The sequence below is a fragment of the Ursus arctos genome, chromosome X (genome assembly GCF_023065955.2).
Source record: "Ursus arctos isolate Adak ecotype North America chromosome X, UrsArc2.0, whole genome shotgun sequence".
NCBI classification, from domain to species: domain Eukaryota; kingdom Metazoa; phylum Chordata; class Mammalia; order Carnivora; family Ursidae; genus Ursus; species Ursus arctos.
In genome coordinates this window covers 54259557-54278277 of record NC_079873.1, presented here as the reverse complement: position 1 = coordinate 54278277, position 18721 = coordinate 54259557, and the positions used below count along the sequence as shown (strand labels likewise).

Below are 18721 nucleotides of genomic sequence, written 5' to 3'. Positions count from 1 at the left end.
TCACAAAGACTGGAGTTATAGAGGTCTGTGGCATGGATAATGTAAAGCCCTAAGGGCACTGCAGTGCTCCGGTAGAGAAGGCAGGCAGGTAACCTTGGGGCAAAGGGCACAACCTATGGATCACCTAATATGCACTGGGAGAGACAGTTCCACCTTCCTGGAGTACATCTGACAGAGGTGACATGGCAGGCACCATTTCCCTCTCCTGCCCCTCAGCATAGGCACAGAGACACTTGCTGAAGGTAGCTAACCAGGACACTGGCTCTTTAGTGCTCTTTGCTCCAAGCCCATTGCTCCTGTGCCCTGGTGTGGCTGCCCTTCTGGGTCAAACCTGCATCAATCCCAGTGCAATGAGACCCTACCCCAGAAGATCAGTGCAGGTCCCCAAAAGAGACTAATTTTAGACACCTGCAGATTAAAAGTGAGGGCATGGAGAAACACTTGTCATGCAAAGGATGTCAAAAGAAAGCCAGACTAGCGGTACTTATATCAGACAAACCAGATTTTAATTCAAAGAGTGTAACAAGAGATGGAGAAGGGCACTATATCATAACAAAGGGGTCTTCCCAACAAGGAACTCTAACAATTATAACTATTTATGCCCCCAACATGGGAGTACCCAAATATATAAAACAATAACAAACATAAAGACACTTAATGATAATGATACAATAGTAGTAGGCGACTTTAACATACCACATACATCAATGAAAAGATCATCTAAGCAGAACATCAACAAGGATACAATGGCTTTGAATGATACACTGGACCAGATGGACTTAACAGATATATTCAAAACATTTCATCCTAAAGCACATTTTTTTCAAGTACCTATGGGACGTTCTCCAGAATGGATCACATACTATGTCACAAATTGGGCCCCAACAAGTACAAAAAGACTGAGATCATACCGTGCATATTTTCTGACCGCAACATGATGGAACTTGAAGTCAGCCACAAAAAAAAAAAAAAAAAAAAGGAAACTCCATAAATAATGGAGGTTAAATAATACGCTACTACAAAAGGAATTGGTCGACCAGGAAATTAAAGAAGAAATTAAAAAGTGCACGGAAACAAATGAAAATGAAGATAGCACTATCCAAAACCTGTGGGATACAGCAAAAGTGGTCCAAGAGGGAAGTATGTAGCAATACATGCCTATGTCAAGAAAAAAATCTCCAATACACCAACATAACCTTACACTTAAAGGAGCTAGAAAAAGAACAACAAATGAAGCCTAAAGCCAACAGAAGAAGGCAAATAAGAGAGACTATATACATGATATAGAAACAAAAGAACAGTATATCAGATCAATGAAACCAGCTGCTGGCTCTCTGGAAAAATTAATAAAATTGCCAAGACCCTAGGTAGACTTATCAAGAAGAAATTAAATCACGAATGACAGAGGAGAGATCACAACTAATACAACAGAAATACAAACATTTATAAGAGAAATATTATGAAAAATAAAATGCCAACAAATTGACCAACCTGGATGGAATGGATAAATTCCTAGAAACATATAAACTACCAAAACTGCAACAGAAAGAAATAGAAAACTTGTAAAGACCAATAACCAGAAAATAAATTAGTAATCAAAAATCTCCCAATGTAAAGGATCTATATTCTAGAAACTACAAATCACTCTTGAAAGACATTGAAGAAGACCAAAAAGATGGAAAAATATTCCATGCTCATGGATCGGAAGAATAAACATAGTTAAAATGTCTATGGTACCCAGAGCAATCTACACTTTCAATGCCATCCTGATCAAAATACCAATGACATTTTTCAAAGAACTGGAACAAAGAGCCCTTAAATTTGTGTGGAACCAGAAAAGGCCCCAAGGAATTATTGAAAAGGAAATCACCAAGGAATTGTTGAAAAGGCAAAACAAAGCTGGGGGCATCACGTTGCTGGATTTCAAACTATACTACAAAGCTGTGATCACCAAGACAGCATGGTACTGGCACAAAAACAGACACATAGACCAATGGAACAGAATAGAGAACCCAGAAATGGACCCTCGGCTCTTTGGGCAACTAATCTTTGACAAAAGAGTAAAAAACACCCAGTGGAAAAAAGACAGTCTCTTCAATAAGTGGTGCTGAGAAAATTGGACAGCTACATACAAAAGAATGAAACTTGACCACTCTCTCACACCATATGCAAAGATAAACTCCAAATGGATGAAAGACCTCGATGTGAGACAGGAATCCATCAAAATCCTAGAGGAGAACATAGGCAGCAACCTCTGTGACGTCGGCCACAGCAACTTTTTTCATGACACATCTCCAAAGGCAAGAGAAACAAAAGAAAAAATGAACTTGTGGGACTTCATCAAGATAAAAATCTTTTTTTAATGTTTTTTTATTATATTATGTTAGTCACCATACAGTACATCCCTGGTTTCTGATGTAAAGTTCGATGATTCATTAGTTGCGTATAACACCCAGTGCACCATGCTATATGTGCCCTCCTTACTACCCATCACCAGTCTATCCCATTCCCCCACCCCCCTCCCCTCTGAAGCCCTCAGTTTGCTTCTGCACAGCTAAGGCAACAGTCAAAAAAACTAAGACTCAGCCCATGGAATGGGAGAAGACATTTGCAAATGCCACTACAGATAAAAGACTGGTATCCAAGATCTACAAAGAACTTCTCAAACTAAATACACGAGAAACAAATAATCAAATCAAAAAAATGGGCAGAAGATATGAACAGACACTTTTCCAATGAAGACATACAAATGGCTAACAGATACAGGAAAAAATGTTCAAAATCATTAGCCATCAGAGAAATTCAAATCAAAACCACCTTGAGATACCACCTTACGCCAGATAGAATGGCAAAAATTGACAAGGCAGGAAACAACAATTGCTGGAGAGGATGTGGAGAAAGGGGATCCCTCTTACATTGTTGGTGGGAATGCAAGTTGGTACAGCCTGTTTGGAAAACAGTGTGGAGGTCCCTTAAAAAGTTAAAAATTGAGCTACCGTATGATCCAGCCATTGCACTACTGGGTATTTACCCCAAAGATACAGACGTAATGAAGAGAAGGGCCATATGCACCCCAATGTTTATAGCAGCATTGTCCACAATAGCCAAATTGTGGAAGGAGCCTAGATGCCCTTCAACAGATGACTGGATTAAGAAGATGTGGTCCATATATACAATGGAATATTACTCAGCCATCAGAAAGAATGATTTCACAGCATTTGCAGCAACATGGACAGGACTGGAGGAGATAATGCTAAGCGAAATAAGTCAAGCAGAGACAGACAATTATCATATGGTTTCACTCATTTATGGAACATAAGAACTAGGAAGATCGGTAAGAGAAGAAAGGGATAAAGAAAGGGGGGGTAAACAGAAAGGGGAATGAACCATGAGAGACTATGGACTCTGGGAAACAAACTGAGGTCTTCAGAGGGGAGGTGGGTGGGGGATTTTGATAGGCCGGTGATGGGTATTAAGGAGGGCACATATTGCATGGAGCACTGGGTGTTATACGCAAATAATGAATCATGGAATACTACATCAAAAACTAAGGATGTACTGTATGGTGAGTAACATAATAAAAAATTATTATAAAAAATTAAAAAAATAAATGGGTGATGGGTATTAAGGAGGGCACTTGTTGTGATGAGCCCTGGATGTTGTATGGAAGTGATTAATCACTAAATCCTATATGTGAAACTAATATTACACTAACTAACTGCAATTTATGTAAAACTTGGAGGAAGAGAAAAGATATACTTGTTTCTAATCATAAGGAAAAAAAAGTCATTCCCAAAATTGAATCATGTATGAGTATTCTCATAAGAAACAGAACAGAGAAATAGAAGCAATAGGATGTCTGTATCTGTGTTCGTGTATGTATTTGTACACATATATATGTAGAGAGAGATTTATATTAAGAATTTGTTCATGTGAGGGGCTCCTGGTGGCTCAGTTTGTTAAGTGTCTGACTCTTGGTTTTTTGTTCAGGTCATGATCTCTGGGTTGTGACCCTGCTTGGCATTATCTCTCTCCCTCTGCCCCTCCCCCCCCTTTCTGTGCTCTCTCTCTCTCAAAAAAAAAATTTTTTTTTTCATGTGACTGCTTAGGCAGGGAAATCCAAAATCTGTAGGGTAAGACAGCAGCCTGGGGAAGAAGCAAAGAATTGATATTGCTCCTCAAGACTGAAATCATTCCCTCTTCCTTGGGGAACCTCAGTCTGTTTTCTCTTAAGGGTTTTAACTAATTGGATGAAATCCCTCCACATTACAAGGTGTAATCTGCTTTACTTAAAGTCTACTGATTTAGATGTTAATTGCCTCTAAAGATTACCTTCACAGCAACATCTAGACTAGTGGGTTTTTTTTAAAGATTTTATATATTTATTTGAGAATGAGAGAGAGAGAGAGAGCATGAGCTGTGGGGAGGGGCAGAGGGAAAGGGAGAAGCAGACTCCCCACTGAGAAGGGAGTCTGACACTGGGCTTGATCCTAGGACCCTAAGATTTTGACCTGAGCTGACGGCAGATGCTTAACTGACTGAGCCATCAAGGCTGCCCTAGATTAGTGTTTGACCAAATGTCTAGGTACCATAGCCTAGCCAAGTTCACACATAAAATTAATCATCATAACATTATAACATCATTTGTTTTTGATTTAAGACTCTGAAGTTAGGCAGTTCCAAGTTACAATCAGTGGCCTCTAGATATTTTCTCTGTGATTCTCTTTGACTTTGCCTTAAGGTCATAACATGGCTGTCAGAGCTCAACGCATCACATGCTCACATATTTAATCAGGAAAGAAGGAAAGGCCTTTTTTCATATGACATATTCTGTCTTTTATCCAGAAAGGAAAATGTCTTCCTAAAGCCACCCTCATATTTCCCCTTGTATCTCGTTGGCAAGAACAGAGTCATAGGTCAAATTCTAGGCAATAATTGAAAAAGAGAAACGGAAGTTTCTCCCCCTTGGCCTTGCTTTCCCTGAGAACATTGCTACCTGCCTGATATCTGAAGAAACACTAAGGAGTAAGAAGGATGGCTGTTAGGTTGGCAATGAAAAGTGACTGCCATAATGGTCTTTTGAAAATAGAGATTTTGGGGGCGTCTGGGTGGCTCAGTTGTTAAGCTTCTGCCTTCAGCTCAGGGCATGATCCCGGAGTTCTGGGATCAAGCCTCGCATCAGGCTTCTCTGCTGAGAACCTGCTTCTCCCTCTCCCACTCCCCCTGCTTGTGTTCCCTCTCTCACTGCCTGTCTCTCTCTCTCTCTCTCTCTCTCTCTCTCTCTCCGTCAAAATAAATAAATAAAATCTTAAAAAAAAAAAAAGAAAATGGAGATTTTGGACCCTAACCAAAACCTCTGGAATATGCACAAAGGTCAGGAAATAGTAAAATTCTGGCTATCTGCCTACAGTGGTTTCATGTAATCATCACAGAAGAGGTTTTTTTCATATCTTGTCTTCCAAGGAGAGAGGGAGAGCCAGAGAGGGAAAGTGACTCCTCCAATGTCTCATAGTAATCTAGTGGTAGAGCTAGAACTAGAACCCATATTCTTCTGACTCCTACTTTCATGCTCTTTGTATCACATTTGGTCCTGGATTCAAAATATCTTAATCACTTTAAAAATTATGTGAAAGGGCACCTGGGTGGCTCAGTTGGTTAAGCATCTGCCTTCGGCTTGGGTCATGATCCCAGGGTCCTGGGATCTCCCTCTGCCTCTGCTGCTTACGCTGCTTATTCTCTCTCTTTCTCTCTGTCAAATAAATAAATAAATAAATCTTTAAAAGATTATATGGAAAATTTTCTTAACCTATATAGCATAGCCGTATGTTGTGGCTTTCCAGTTAAAAAATTAACATAATTTAAAAAAATTTTTTTAAAGATTTTTAATTTATTTTATTTGACACAGAGAGAGACAACCAGCAAGAGAGGGAACACAAGCATGGGGAGTGGGAGAGGAAGAAGCAGGCTCCCAGCGGAGCAGGGAGCCCTATTCCATAATTATATATTAAACAGAGCTCAGCTTTACTGTGTATACTCTAATCACTTATAATCTTATCAACATCCTTGAAAATTCAAGTAGGGCAGTACTGCCATGTTAACTTTGTAGGCTCAAAGTCATGGCCCTTCTTTAACCCTTCCCTACTTCAGTCATTTCTCTTCAGACAGAACCAGGTGCTCCTCTGTGCATCACAGTTTCCTTATTTGGAAGAAAAAGGAGGGGAATGAGTGACATAGTTCAGACATTTTACTGCTGAAGTTCTATAAATCATACAAACAAGATTGGAAGCAGTGGCTAGGTCTATACATTGCCTGTCTGAAAATGAAATCCCTTTTTAATTTAAGCCAATATCTACCCAGACAACTTCATTAATAGAACTTTTTGTTTCCTCACCTATGTTTTAGCCAAAACACATATCTAAGGGTTCTGTCTTTTAGCTGGTGTTATGTCATCAGTCCTAACAGGCACAACAGTCCTTGAGGAGGTCTATATTCCAAAGCCAGATTTCCCCTGAAAAGACTCTCCGGGAAATGAGTCTCCACACAGTAGAGTATACTCTCCCAAGATGGCATGTCCAAAGATTATTTTTCTTTTGCTTAGTTATTTGTGTAGCTTTTGTGTGTGTGAGAGAAAATGTACTGACCTGCTTCTTACATACTTTTCTCTTATATACAAGCAGTTGATATTATTAGGCAGTAACAGGGGGGAAAAATTCTTTAAGCCCAAACTACAATTTTCTACATTGTCTCTTTCCAGCTCTGGAATAACTCTGATATAGGTACTATTACTATCTTCATTTTACATATGAGGAAATTGAGAGGCAGGGAAATAAGAACCTTACGTAAGCTGGTGTTTGAATTCAAGGGTAAATTCTCATACTGGGCAATAATAGGAAATTATTAGTAGATGAAGTTACCTGCTGAAATGAATGACAATTTCATTTCGCCTCCAATATTTATTCCCTGAAGAAATGTATCATGGCCACAAAATACTTTTCTGGGAACTCTAGAAAACATTGCATATTCATTAGCTATTGCACTGAGAATTCTGCATACCAAAATACCCCCCATCTCAGTGGAATACAGCTTTAAGCATGTATTTCTTTTTTTTTTTAAAGATTTTATTTATTCATTTGACAGAGAGAGAGACAGCCAGTGAGAGAGGTAACACAAGCAGGGGGAGTGGGAGAGGAAGAAGCAGGCTCCCAGGGGAGGAGCCTGATGTGGGGCTCGATCCCAGAAAGCTGGGATCACGCCCTGAGCTGAAGGCAGATGCTTAACTGAGCCACCCAGGCACCCCTAAGCATGTATTTCTAGCTCACTCATCTATGCGTTGATAGTGGTAGCTCTGTTGACCTCAAATGGGCTTAAATGGCTTGGCTAAGGCCATGAGTGCTATTTAGGTCTTCTCCATGTGGCTATTTTTCAAAGATCGGGGATACTGGGGCATATTCTTCTCATGATGAGGGCAAAAGTCCATAGTGGGTAAGCAGAGAAATGTGAGGTCTTTTAAAGTTTCAAAACTCTCACACTGTTACTTTCTCATAAATTCCATTGGCCAAAACAAGCTATATGGCCTAACATCAGTTCAGCAGTACAATAATTTCTGCCTCTAGTGGGAAGACTGCAAAGTCACATGATTAAGTAGAATGGCACAGGGAAGGGTGAAGATTTGGGAACAATAATTCAATCTGTCATGACCTGGCTGAGAATTAGTGGTGATAAAGAGTCAGAAGGTAAGAGTTAGGAAAGATCTTTTGATGGAAACAAAGAGATGTAGTAAGAAGAGCCTTGGGGTCAAGGATATTTGTATTTGAGTACTAACCTTGACACTACTTGGTAGGACTTTGACGAAGTCATTTTCTCTTATGATATTTCAGTATGAAGGGTTTATGGGGCTTCTTTATTAAGTATTTCATTTTCTAGATAAATTGCTGAAGCAAGAGGGGTAAAGAAATTAGCTTGATTTCAAATAGCTAGGTGGAAGCAGAGCCATGACTAAAACCTAGGGTTCTATTTCTATTCCTATGTATTCATCACTACAGAAAAGGAAATATCTGGGGATGGTGTGAAGAGAGTTCTCAGCCCTTCTCCTTTCCTCATGAAATTGAAGTTGTTTACTGTGATTCCATTTCCCACAGTGCAATGCTCATCTGTTTTCCATTTGTCCTAAGGCCTGAACAAGAGGAAACAGTCCAAAATCATAATAGGAGGGATTGAGGTTCAGGCTAAGATAGTTACTTCCTGAACGGAACAGTATTTAAATGCTGTTTCTTAGGGAAAGTGTTAACATTGCTTTTCTCAAAGATCTTTCAGAAAAGCATCTGCTGCTATGTGATGTGTTAGTGGAGTTATTGTCAAAGCAGCAAAGTGGGGTAGATATGATTCATGACCTCTTGTAATTTTGTGGTACTACAACCCTGTATGTATAGTTGTTTATTTGTTAAATGTTTACATAGTACTTATTTTATGCTAGATACTCTTCAAAGTACCTTACAGGCATTAAATTACTTAATTCTCAAAATTAGCCTATGAGGTAGAGACACTTATTTATTCCTCTTTTAAAGATTAAAGTAAACATAGATGGGCCTAGACGGTATAATGCTAAGTGAAATAATTTAGTCAGAGAAAGACAAATACCGTATGATTTCACACATATGTGGAATTTAAGAAACAAAACAAATGAACAAACTAACAAAAGAAGACAAACAAGAAAAGAGACTCTTAAATACAGGAAACAAACTGGTGGCTGCCACAGGGGAGGTGGGAGGGTGATGGGTGAATTAGGTAAAGGGAATTAAGAGTACACTTATCTTGATGAGTACTGAGTAGTGTATAGAATTGTTGAATTATTATATTGTACACCTGAAACTAATATAACACTGTATGTTAATTATACTTTAATAAAAAAGGAAAAATAAATTGAACAAACAATAACAAAACAAGCAAAAGCATAAGGCACAGGGAGGTTACATAACTCTCCCAGTCATGTATTGGAAGGGAACAGAACTGGTACTTGAACCCAGGTAGTCTGGTTCCATAGTCCATGTCCTTAACTACTGTACTATGCAGTACCAAGTATCAAGGCCGAGGGCAGTATCAAGGCACACAGAACTCAAAACTGAACAGACCATCTCTGCTATTTTCACTGGTTCTGTGAAATGAGACAAATTATTTCACCACTCTGAGTCTCAGATTCATCTGTAATACCTAGTTGATAATTATACCTACCTCACAGGGTTGTTGTGAACATTAAATGAGATAGTGTATAAAACATGCTTGGGACTGAAACATTAGTTCCATTTTAGTGAATTACTTCTATCGATTTTTTAAATGTCTTTCTAAGTATTCTTTTTAACCCTTCATAACCTTAGTTTGATTGATTTATCCATATGATTTATTCTTTAGCAACTCTGTAAGGTGATTTGGTATTGCCATCTCCGTTTGACACAAGGTAAAACAAAACAAAACAAAACAAAAAAACAAACAAAAAAAACAATGAGGCAGTTTCCCTCAGGGAAGAGATTAAAAGCCAGTGACCCCCATATGTCTTGACTGTCTGGAAAGTTGCTGAGCTGTGCCATCTCCTTTTTCCTAATTTTCTTTACCTAAAAATGGTACTGAATCTGAATTTTATCCATAGTGTTGAGAATAAATCTTATGTTATGGCTTTGAGTTTGCTAATTTATATTCATTGTTTTTTCTCTGAACCCCCAGCAAGAAATTATTAAATTGTTGCTGGTACCCTTTTGAAGAAGGGTCTGAGTATGTTGCTAAATACCAGAGTCCCATGTCTGTAGACAGAAGCATCATCCTCCTATACAAAGAATAATTCACTATCTATAAAAAGCTCACAGCCCTGCATTGTGCTGCATGCTGGGGTGTCCAGGGAATGGTGCAAGTGGGTGGTGGAGTTATATAAGCTCATATCCCCTTCCAAGTGGAAGGAAGAGAAGGACAACAGCTGTCAGCTCTGCAGCTGGTCTTGACAGCCCAAATGATCCCAGCTTCATTAGGCCAGAGAAGGAGCATCCTCAGCACATTAGAAGGGAGATTTCCTGAACCAGATCCAACGTCTTAAACCTTTGGCAATTTATGTTAACTTCCTCTAGCTAAGACAAAGTTTGTTGGCTCTGGCTGTCTGGACATGGTGTTCTTTAGGCATTTTGTATGGTCTTCATCTAGTTGCTCATCTATAGGAAGCTCTCATGGTGGAAGAGTGCAAAGCCTACATTACACTCAGACTTTTGGTTGGACAGTCGCTCTTGCCTCAGTGTCAACTTCAATCCAGTAGACTAAAAATATATATAAATAAGAAAGGAAAACCTGCAAGGACAGATAAGAAACAACAGTCTCCATAACTGATTTGCTCTTCATTTACTCCAGTTCTTTTTATTTGTGAAAGATATTGTCACCACATTAGTTAACCTCAGCATTTCTTTTTACAACTGAAAGGAATATTGGAATTTTGGGGTACATCTCTTGTCCTTGCTGGACCTATGAGGGTCTTGAAGGCTGGTTTCCTCTTCAAAATTCCCTGAGCTGAGCCCATGCTTTGTCCAAGCTCAGCTACTATATGTATAGTTAGAAGAGATAAAATAATTTTATAACTGGAATGTTGAAATTATACTCAAGGAACAAAACTAGAGAAGAAAAGGAAAACTGTTGTTTGCCTATGGACTTAATTTGTATGATGATTTATTCTCATAATGTTCTTCTATAACAATTTTGCTGTGTGTAGATGGTATTATAGCATCTTCCTACTAAAAATGGTGTGGTGACAATATTTCTAGTTATTGGATGTACTAGATTGACTAAAATATTCATATAATATATGTAATTCTGTTCATAATTCTGTTCCTTCCTTTTATTTGTCCATCTCCTTTTCTTTTTCCCATTCTTTTTTATTCTTGCATTCTCTTTCCCAGAATTTACTGAGTGCCTGCTCTTTAGCACACACTCTGCAATTTATTTATCTCTGGGAGTACAGGGATAAATAAAATACAGTTCCTGCTCTTAAAGATCTCACAGTCTAGACCAGCAAATAGACAATTAAAGTACACACTATTCAGTTCTGTTACAGTATACACAGTGCTAAGGGAGCACAGGAGGAACCCCAAACCCAGACTAGGATATGAGGAATGGAGGAAGGCTTAGGAAAGACACCTTGGAGGGGTGCCTGGGTGGCTCACTTGGTTAAGCATCCAACTCTTGATTTCAGCTCAGATAATGATCTCAGGGTTGTGAGATCAAGCCCCACATCAGGCTGTGTGAGGGTTATGGAGTCTGCTTAAGAATCTCTCTCTCCCTCTCCCATTCCCCCACCCCCCGGTCTCAGAAAAAAAAAAAAAGATACCATGGAGAACATGATACAGGAATGGAATCATGAAGGATGAAGTAGAGTTAGCCAGTGAATGGAGTGTGAGGAAAGAACATGCTAGGTGTTGGGCACAACTTGTGCAAAGATAGAAGGCTGTCAAGGTACACATTGATCATCTCGCAAAGGATCTTGTATGTCCTGTCAAGGTGTATAAACTTGCAACCAATACTGAAAGCCTTTAAGGAGGGAAATAGGGTAGATTTTACATAGTTCATTCCATTTCTTACTGGCTGTGTGGCCTTGGGCAAGCCAGTTAACTTCTCTGATGTTTGGTTTCTTCATTTGTAAAACAACAATCATCATGTTTATTGTAAGGTAACTCTGATAATTATGTGGGGTTCACATGTCCAGACTATGTGTGATGTATTAGAGCTACTCAAAAATTATTTAATTCTCTTTCTTTGTACTCATCTGTGACTTCCTGCATTACATGGTAAGTTAACATGTATATCTTGAGTACCTATTATGTGCCAGTTCCAATTCTAGGCCCCAGGAATATAGTTGAATAAGACAGTCCTTGATTTCAAGGTGCTCTGAAGTATGTACTTAACTATAATAATCACAAGACTAGGCTTCTTGTCTCCTCTAAGCCATTTGGAAATGATAAACCCACTCATTTTCTAGCCCTCTTTAAACTTCTCTCTATCCCCATCCATTTTTACCTTCTTCCCTCCCCTGTGAGACAGCATCTTGGCCCTTCTCCTACCCATTGTCTTTCCACATGAGCTTTGTATCCTATCCCTTCACTTGTCTTTTCTTATTTGTTCTCTCTATATAGAAATATACTTAAATCTTTCCTGCATGAAAAACAGAGCCCCATCCTTATCCCTAGGGTCTGGAGAGATTACAGCATAACAGTGTTGGTCCAGCCAGTGTTAGTCAAAGCACTGTAGCAACAGGAACTCAGGAGTCAGCATTATTTAGAAATGGAGATGGATGGTTTCAGGATGGTCTGTTAGCAGGGTGAAAGGTGACTAGTTCAGTGGTATGAGTGTGGGAGTGGTGGGAGTAATCAGTGTTGTGCAGAACCAAAAAGGATCTAGTTCTAGAGAACCTGATTACCAGTGTAAGGACTAAGGCATAGGAAATCAGTATGGGACTCAACTGAGATGCAAGGTAAACCAAGTGGAATTCCTGATGTCTCAAATAAGACACAAAGTCAAAGTCAGGCTAGTAGCCACATTGACATAGTGGCGAGTCCAGTGTATGGGGCCATAGTTCTCAATGTATCTTGCCCCATGGTAGGCCTATTCTTAGCAACTAGAGCCAACTAGACCTGTATGAGCATGTCAAGCAGCTTCCACTCTTGGGAAGAGAAGGATCCGGTTGGCTAAGGTCTCACAATTTCAATAAGGAGATTTTGGAGAACGAGCATTCTAAGTAGAGAAAATAACATGACAGTAGCACAGTAGGAAAAGTGTGGCATATTTCAAGAACATTGAATACTCTGATATGGCTAGAACATGAGTGGTTCATACAAGGAGTGCAGGATATAAGACCGGAAAGTATATTGGGATGAGACTGAGGGCCTTGATGCCAGGCTAAAGAGCTTGTACTTGGTACTGAATTAAATCTACTATTGCTATCTCATAACTGGGGTCTTGGGATCTGGTTCAGTTGTGTGCTATGTGTTTTTAAAGCATTTCTTTGATTGTTTTTTCTTATATATGATTGTTTCTTCACAAGGTTGTCTGTTTTCACATTGGGAAATTGATAGCCAGGAACCGTTTTGTTTAAGGTAACATAAGTAATGAATGGAAAAGGCAGAATTTAAACCCGGTTCAGTGCCCTTAACATAATCTAATATAGTATCGGAGTTAGAAGCAAGGACTTAAAGCCATGTTATCAACAATAGCCAAATTATGGAAAGAGCCCAAATATCCATCAACTGATGAATGGTAAAGAAGCTATGAAAAATATATACAATGGAATATTACTCAGCCATAACAAAGAATGAAATTTTGCCATTTGCAATGACATGGATGGAGCTAGAGAGCATTATGCTAAGGGAAATAAGTCAGAGACAAATACCATATGACTTCATTTATATGTGAAATTTAAGTAATAAAACAAATGAGCAAAGGGGAAAAAAGGGAGAGGAAAACCAAGAAACAAACTCTTCACTATAGAAAACAAACTGATGAGTTACTGGAGGCGAGGTGGGTAGGGGGATGGGTTAAATAGGTGATGGGGATTAAGAAGTGCACTTGTGATGAGCAGGGGTTGTTGAATGCAAGTTTCGAATTGCTGAATTGTACACCTGAAACTAATATTACACTGTATATTAACTAACTGGAATTTAAATAAACACTTAAAAGAAGCAAGGACTTTATAGTCACAGCTGGGTTTGAATCTTGTCTCCTCCATTTCTAGCTGTGCAACCTGGAGGAAGTTAGTTCCCTGAGCCTCAGGCTCATTGCTCATCTATGAAATGGGGATAACGATAGTAATACTCAGAGGCTTTTGTGAGGTTTTAAAGGAGAAATGCATGTAAAATGCATAATATAACAACTGGCAAATGATCCTCAGTAAATGGTAACTTTGTAGTATTATATATAATTTAGATAGAAATGTGATTTGCAACTATTTGCAAAAGTTGCCAAGAATAGACTAAAAGGAGTTGATGTAATATACTTATGGGCAGGTAGTTCACATTAGTAATTCTAATTCAGCCCAGTAGTTTGATGCTGTGGCCATATTTGGATCCAAACTTTATGCTTGTTCTGCAGCTGAGGTTGCAAGTCTGTTTCCTTGATTCATTCAACAGATATTTATTTGGTTCCACTGTATACAGGAGACTGTTTCATGTACAGTGACCAAGAAAGATGAAGTCTGTGCCCATGTGAAGCTTACATTATAATGGTGTGGCAAAGGGTGAGAGGCTGATAATTAGATAAAATAAATTATTTACTATTAGGTAAACAATTAGATAAATAATTTTAGATAGTGACAAATGCTATAAAGACAATAAAATGGGTAATTTGGTAATTTGACTGGTGGGGGTGGAGATAGTAGTGGGCAACCTTAGAGGGGTTTATAGTAGAAACCTTCTAAAAAGGTGACATTTTAGGTGTGACCTGAATGTTAAAAAAGAGCCAGCCTTGGGAAGAGCCAGAGAAAGAATGTTTTAGTCATGAAGAAGATAAGTACCAGGCTCTGAGATAAGAGCAAGCTTGATTGTATGTTTAAGAACTTCAAGGAAGTTCTTTGTGGCTGGGGTGAACGCTGGGAAGAGAGTGGTAGAAGATGTAGTTGGAGAAGCATACAGGGATCAGATCATGTAGGGTTTTGTAGGTCATAATAAGAATGTGGATCTAATTCTAAGGGCACCAGAGAACTCTTGAAGGTTTTAAGCTGAAGGAAGTGATGTAACTGATTTCTGTTTTTGATAATAATAGCTTTTGTATATTAGATATAGTAATAAAGACATTACATGTATTTGCCTCATTTTAATCCTCAAATAACCCAAATGCAATAGGATACTATGTTATTTTTGTTATTATTTTGAAGAGTAAGACATCTGAAGTTTAGGCAGGTTAACTTTTCAAAAGTTATAAAATTAGTAATATAACCAGAATTTGAGTTTGGGTCTGTCTGATCCCTGCACCTACTAATTTTTTTATTGTAGTTTAAAAGAAAATATATATCTATAACAGAATTTGCCATTTTAATCATTCTTAAGTACACAGTTGAGTGATAGTGATTACATTCAAAATTATGTTCAGCCAACAACACTACATAATTCTAAAACCCTTTCATCATCCCACATACAAACTCTGTAGCCAATTAAGCAATAGTTCACCTTTCTGTCCTCTCCTCAGCTCCTAATAAACTCTAAACTACTTTCTGTTTCTATGAACTCTATGAACTTTTCTATTCTATATACTTCATATAAGTGGAATCATACAATACTTGTCTCTTTCTATCTGACTTATTTCACTCAGCATAATGTTTTCAAGGTTCATCCATATTGTAACATGTATCAAAATTTCATTCATTTTTAAGGTTGAATATTACATTGTATGTATATACCACATTTTGTTTATTCAGTTATCCATTGTTGAACACTTGGATTGTTTCCAGCCTTTGGTTATTGTGAATAATTCTGCAATAAACAATGGCAACCAAGTAGCTGTTTGAGTCCCTGTTTTCAACTCTTTCAGAAATATACTTAGGAGGGGTCATATATTAATTGTATGTTTAAATTTTTGAGGAAATGACAAAGTGTTTTCCAAGGTGGCTCTACCAGTTTACATTCCTTTTGGCAGTGCACAAGGGGTTACTTTTCCTCTACATTCTCACCAACAGTTGTTATTTCTTGTCTTTTTGATTAAGAGCTATTCTCTGACTGGTGTGAAGTGACATATCATTGTGGTTTCGATTTGCATTTCCCTGATGATGAGGGATGTTGAGCATCTTTTCATGTGTCCTTTGGCCATCTGGATGTCTTCCTTAGAAAAATATTTGTTCAGGCCCTCCTCCCATTTTTAATCAGATTGTTATTTTTGTTTTTTTTGTTTCGTTTTATTTTGTTTTAGGTTGTGTTGTATGAGTTCTTTATTTTGGGTATTAACCCTTTATATAAAATATATAATTTATCAGATATATAATTTATAAATTTCTCTCCAATTCAGTTGGTTGCTTTTTGTTTTATAGACAGTTCCTTCACTGTGTGAAAGCTTTTTAGTTTGTTATAGTCCCAATAGTTTAATTTTGCTTTTATTACCCTTGCCTGAAGAGGTAGATCCAGAAAAATATATCACTAAAACTGATATCCAAGAGTTTACTATCTGTTTTCTTTAGAAATTTTTTGATCTGGGATCTCATATTTAGGTACTTAATCCATTTTGAGTTTATTTTTGTATATGGTGTAAGAAAGTAGTCCAGTTTCATTTTTCTGCATGTAGCCTTACAGTTTCCTCAACACCATCTAATGAAGAGACAATCTTCCTCATTGTAAATTTTTGTCTCTTTTGCCATAAATTAATTGACCATATAAGTACCAGTTTATTTTTAGGCTATTTTTTTTAAAGATTTTCTTTCTTTCTTTCTTTCTTTGAGAAAGAAAGAAGTAGCAGGAGCAGGGGGAAGAGGCAAAGGGAGAGGGAGAAGCAGACTCCCTGCTGAGGAGGGAGCCCTACACAGGGCCTGATCCCAGGACCCTAGGATCATGACCTGAGCCAAAGGCAGATGCTTAACTGACTGGACCACTCAGGCGCCCTGGGCTCTCTATTCTGTTTCATGGATCTATATGACTGTTTTTGTGCCAGTGTACCACACTGTTGATTACTGTAGCTTTGTAGTATATATTGAAATGTGGGATTGTGATATCTCCAGTTTTGTTCTTCTTTCTCAAGATTGCTTTTGCTATTCAGGATCTTGTGTGGTTTCATACAAGTTTTAAGATTATTTGTACTAGTTCTGTGAAAAATGCTATTAGTATTTTGATATGGATTGCATTAAATGTGTAGATTGCCTTGGGTAGTAGGGACATTTTAACAATACTAATTTCTCTAATCCATGAGCACAGTATATCTTCCTTTCATCAATGCCTTATAGTTTTCAGAGTATGTCTTTCACCTCTTTGGTTAAATTTGTTCCTAGGGTTTTTTTTTTATTCAATTGTAAATGAGATTGTTTTCTGCTAATTCATTATTAGTACATAGACATGCAACAGATTTCTGTATATTAATTTTGTGTCCTGTAACTTTACCTAATTCATTTATTACTTCTGATAGATTTTTTGTGGCATCTTTAGAGTTTTCTATATATAGTATCATATCATCTGCAAATAATGAGTTTTACTTCTTTTCAATCTTGATGCCTTTTATTTCTTTTTCTTGTCTAATTGCTGTGACTAGGACTTACAATACTATGTTTAATAAAAGTGATGAGAATGAACATCCTTGTCTTGCTCCTGATCATACAGGAAAAGTTTTCAGCTTTTTACCATTGCATACAGTGTTAGTTGTGGCTTTGTAATGTGTGACTTTTATGATGTTGAGATATGTTCCCTCTCTAGCCACTTTGTTAAAAGTTTTAAACTTTAAATAGATGTTGAATTTTATCAAATGCTTTTTCTACATCTATTGAGATGATCACATGGTATTTAGCTTTCATTTTATTAATGTTTTCTTTCATGTTGATTAGTTTGCAGATATTGAACCACCATTGCCTCCCAGAAATAAATCCCACTTTGATCATAGTATATGATGATTTTAATGTGCTGTTTGATTCAGCTTGCTAATATTTTGTTCAGGATTATTTGCATCTATATTCATCAGGGATATGGACTTCTCAATTTTTTTTCATCTCTCTCTGGTTTTGTTATCAAGGTAATGTTGGCCTCATAGAGTAATTTTGAAAGCATTCTTGACTTTTCAATTTTTTTATGTTTGAGAAGAATAGATAATTTACTCTTAATTAAATGTTGGGTAAAATTCATCTGTGAAGGCATCTAGTTCTTCTCATTCGTTTGTTGGAAGTTTTCTGATAACTGATTCAGTTTTACTACTAGTAATCAGTCTTCAGATTTTCCATTTTTTTCTTGAGTCAGTCTCATCTGCGAAGAGAGACAGTCTGATTTCTTCTTTGCTGATTTGGATACCTTTTATCCCTTTTTGTTGTCTGATTGCTGTTGCAAGGACTTCTAGTACTATGTTGAATAATAGTGGCGAGAGTGGGCATCCTTGTTGTGTTCCTGATCTTAAGGGAAAGGCTTCCAGCTTTTCCCCACTGAGAATGATATTCGCTGTAGGCTTTTCATAATGGTTTTTATGAAATTGAGGAATGTGCCCTCCATCCCTACACTCTGAAATTTTTTAATCAGGAAAGGATGCTGTATTTTGTCAAATGCTTTTTCTGCATCTATTGAGAGGATCATATGGTTTTTGACTCTTTTCTTTTTGATATGATGTATCACCCTGATAGATTTGTGAATGTTGAACCACCCTTGCATCCTAGGGATGAATCCCACTTAGTCATGATGGATAATCCTTTTAATGTACTGTTGGGTCCTATTAGCTATTATGTTCTTCTAGTCGTCATGTTATTCTTAGGTAGTTGTTCTCTATGTGGTTGTAGTTTTGCTGTCTCTATGTTAGGGGATGAGTTCAAGATCTTTCTACTCCACTGTCTTTATAGAGACTGCTACATTGATTTTCTTGCAAATCACCTTTTCATTACTGGGAAAAAACCCACTTGGTCAGTCTATAATCCTTTTAATATTTTCTTAGATTCTGTTTGTTAGTATATTGTTGAAGATTTTTTTTAAAAGATTTTATTTTTATTTATTTGACAGAGATAGAGACAGCCAGCGAGAGAGGGAACACAAGCAGGGGGAGT

General features: G+C 37.6%; 1 protein-coding gene across 5 annotated transcripts in view; it reads left to right on the top strand.

Annotated features, from left to right (window-relative positions):
* The window catches only part of OPHN1 (oligophrenin 1), a 517756-nt gene that overhangs the window by 245956 nt on the left and 253079 nt on the right, over window positions 1–18721 (top strand). The gene's annotated exons all lie outside the window — the stretch shown is intronic.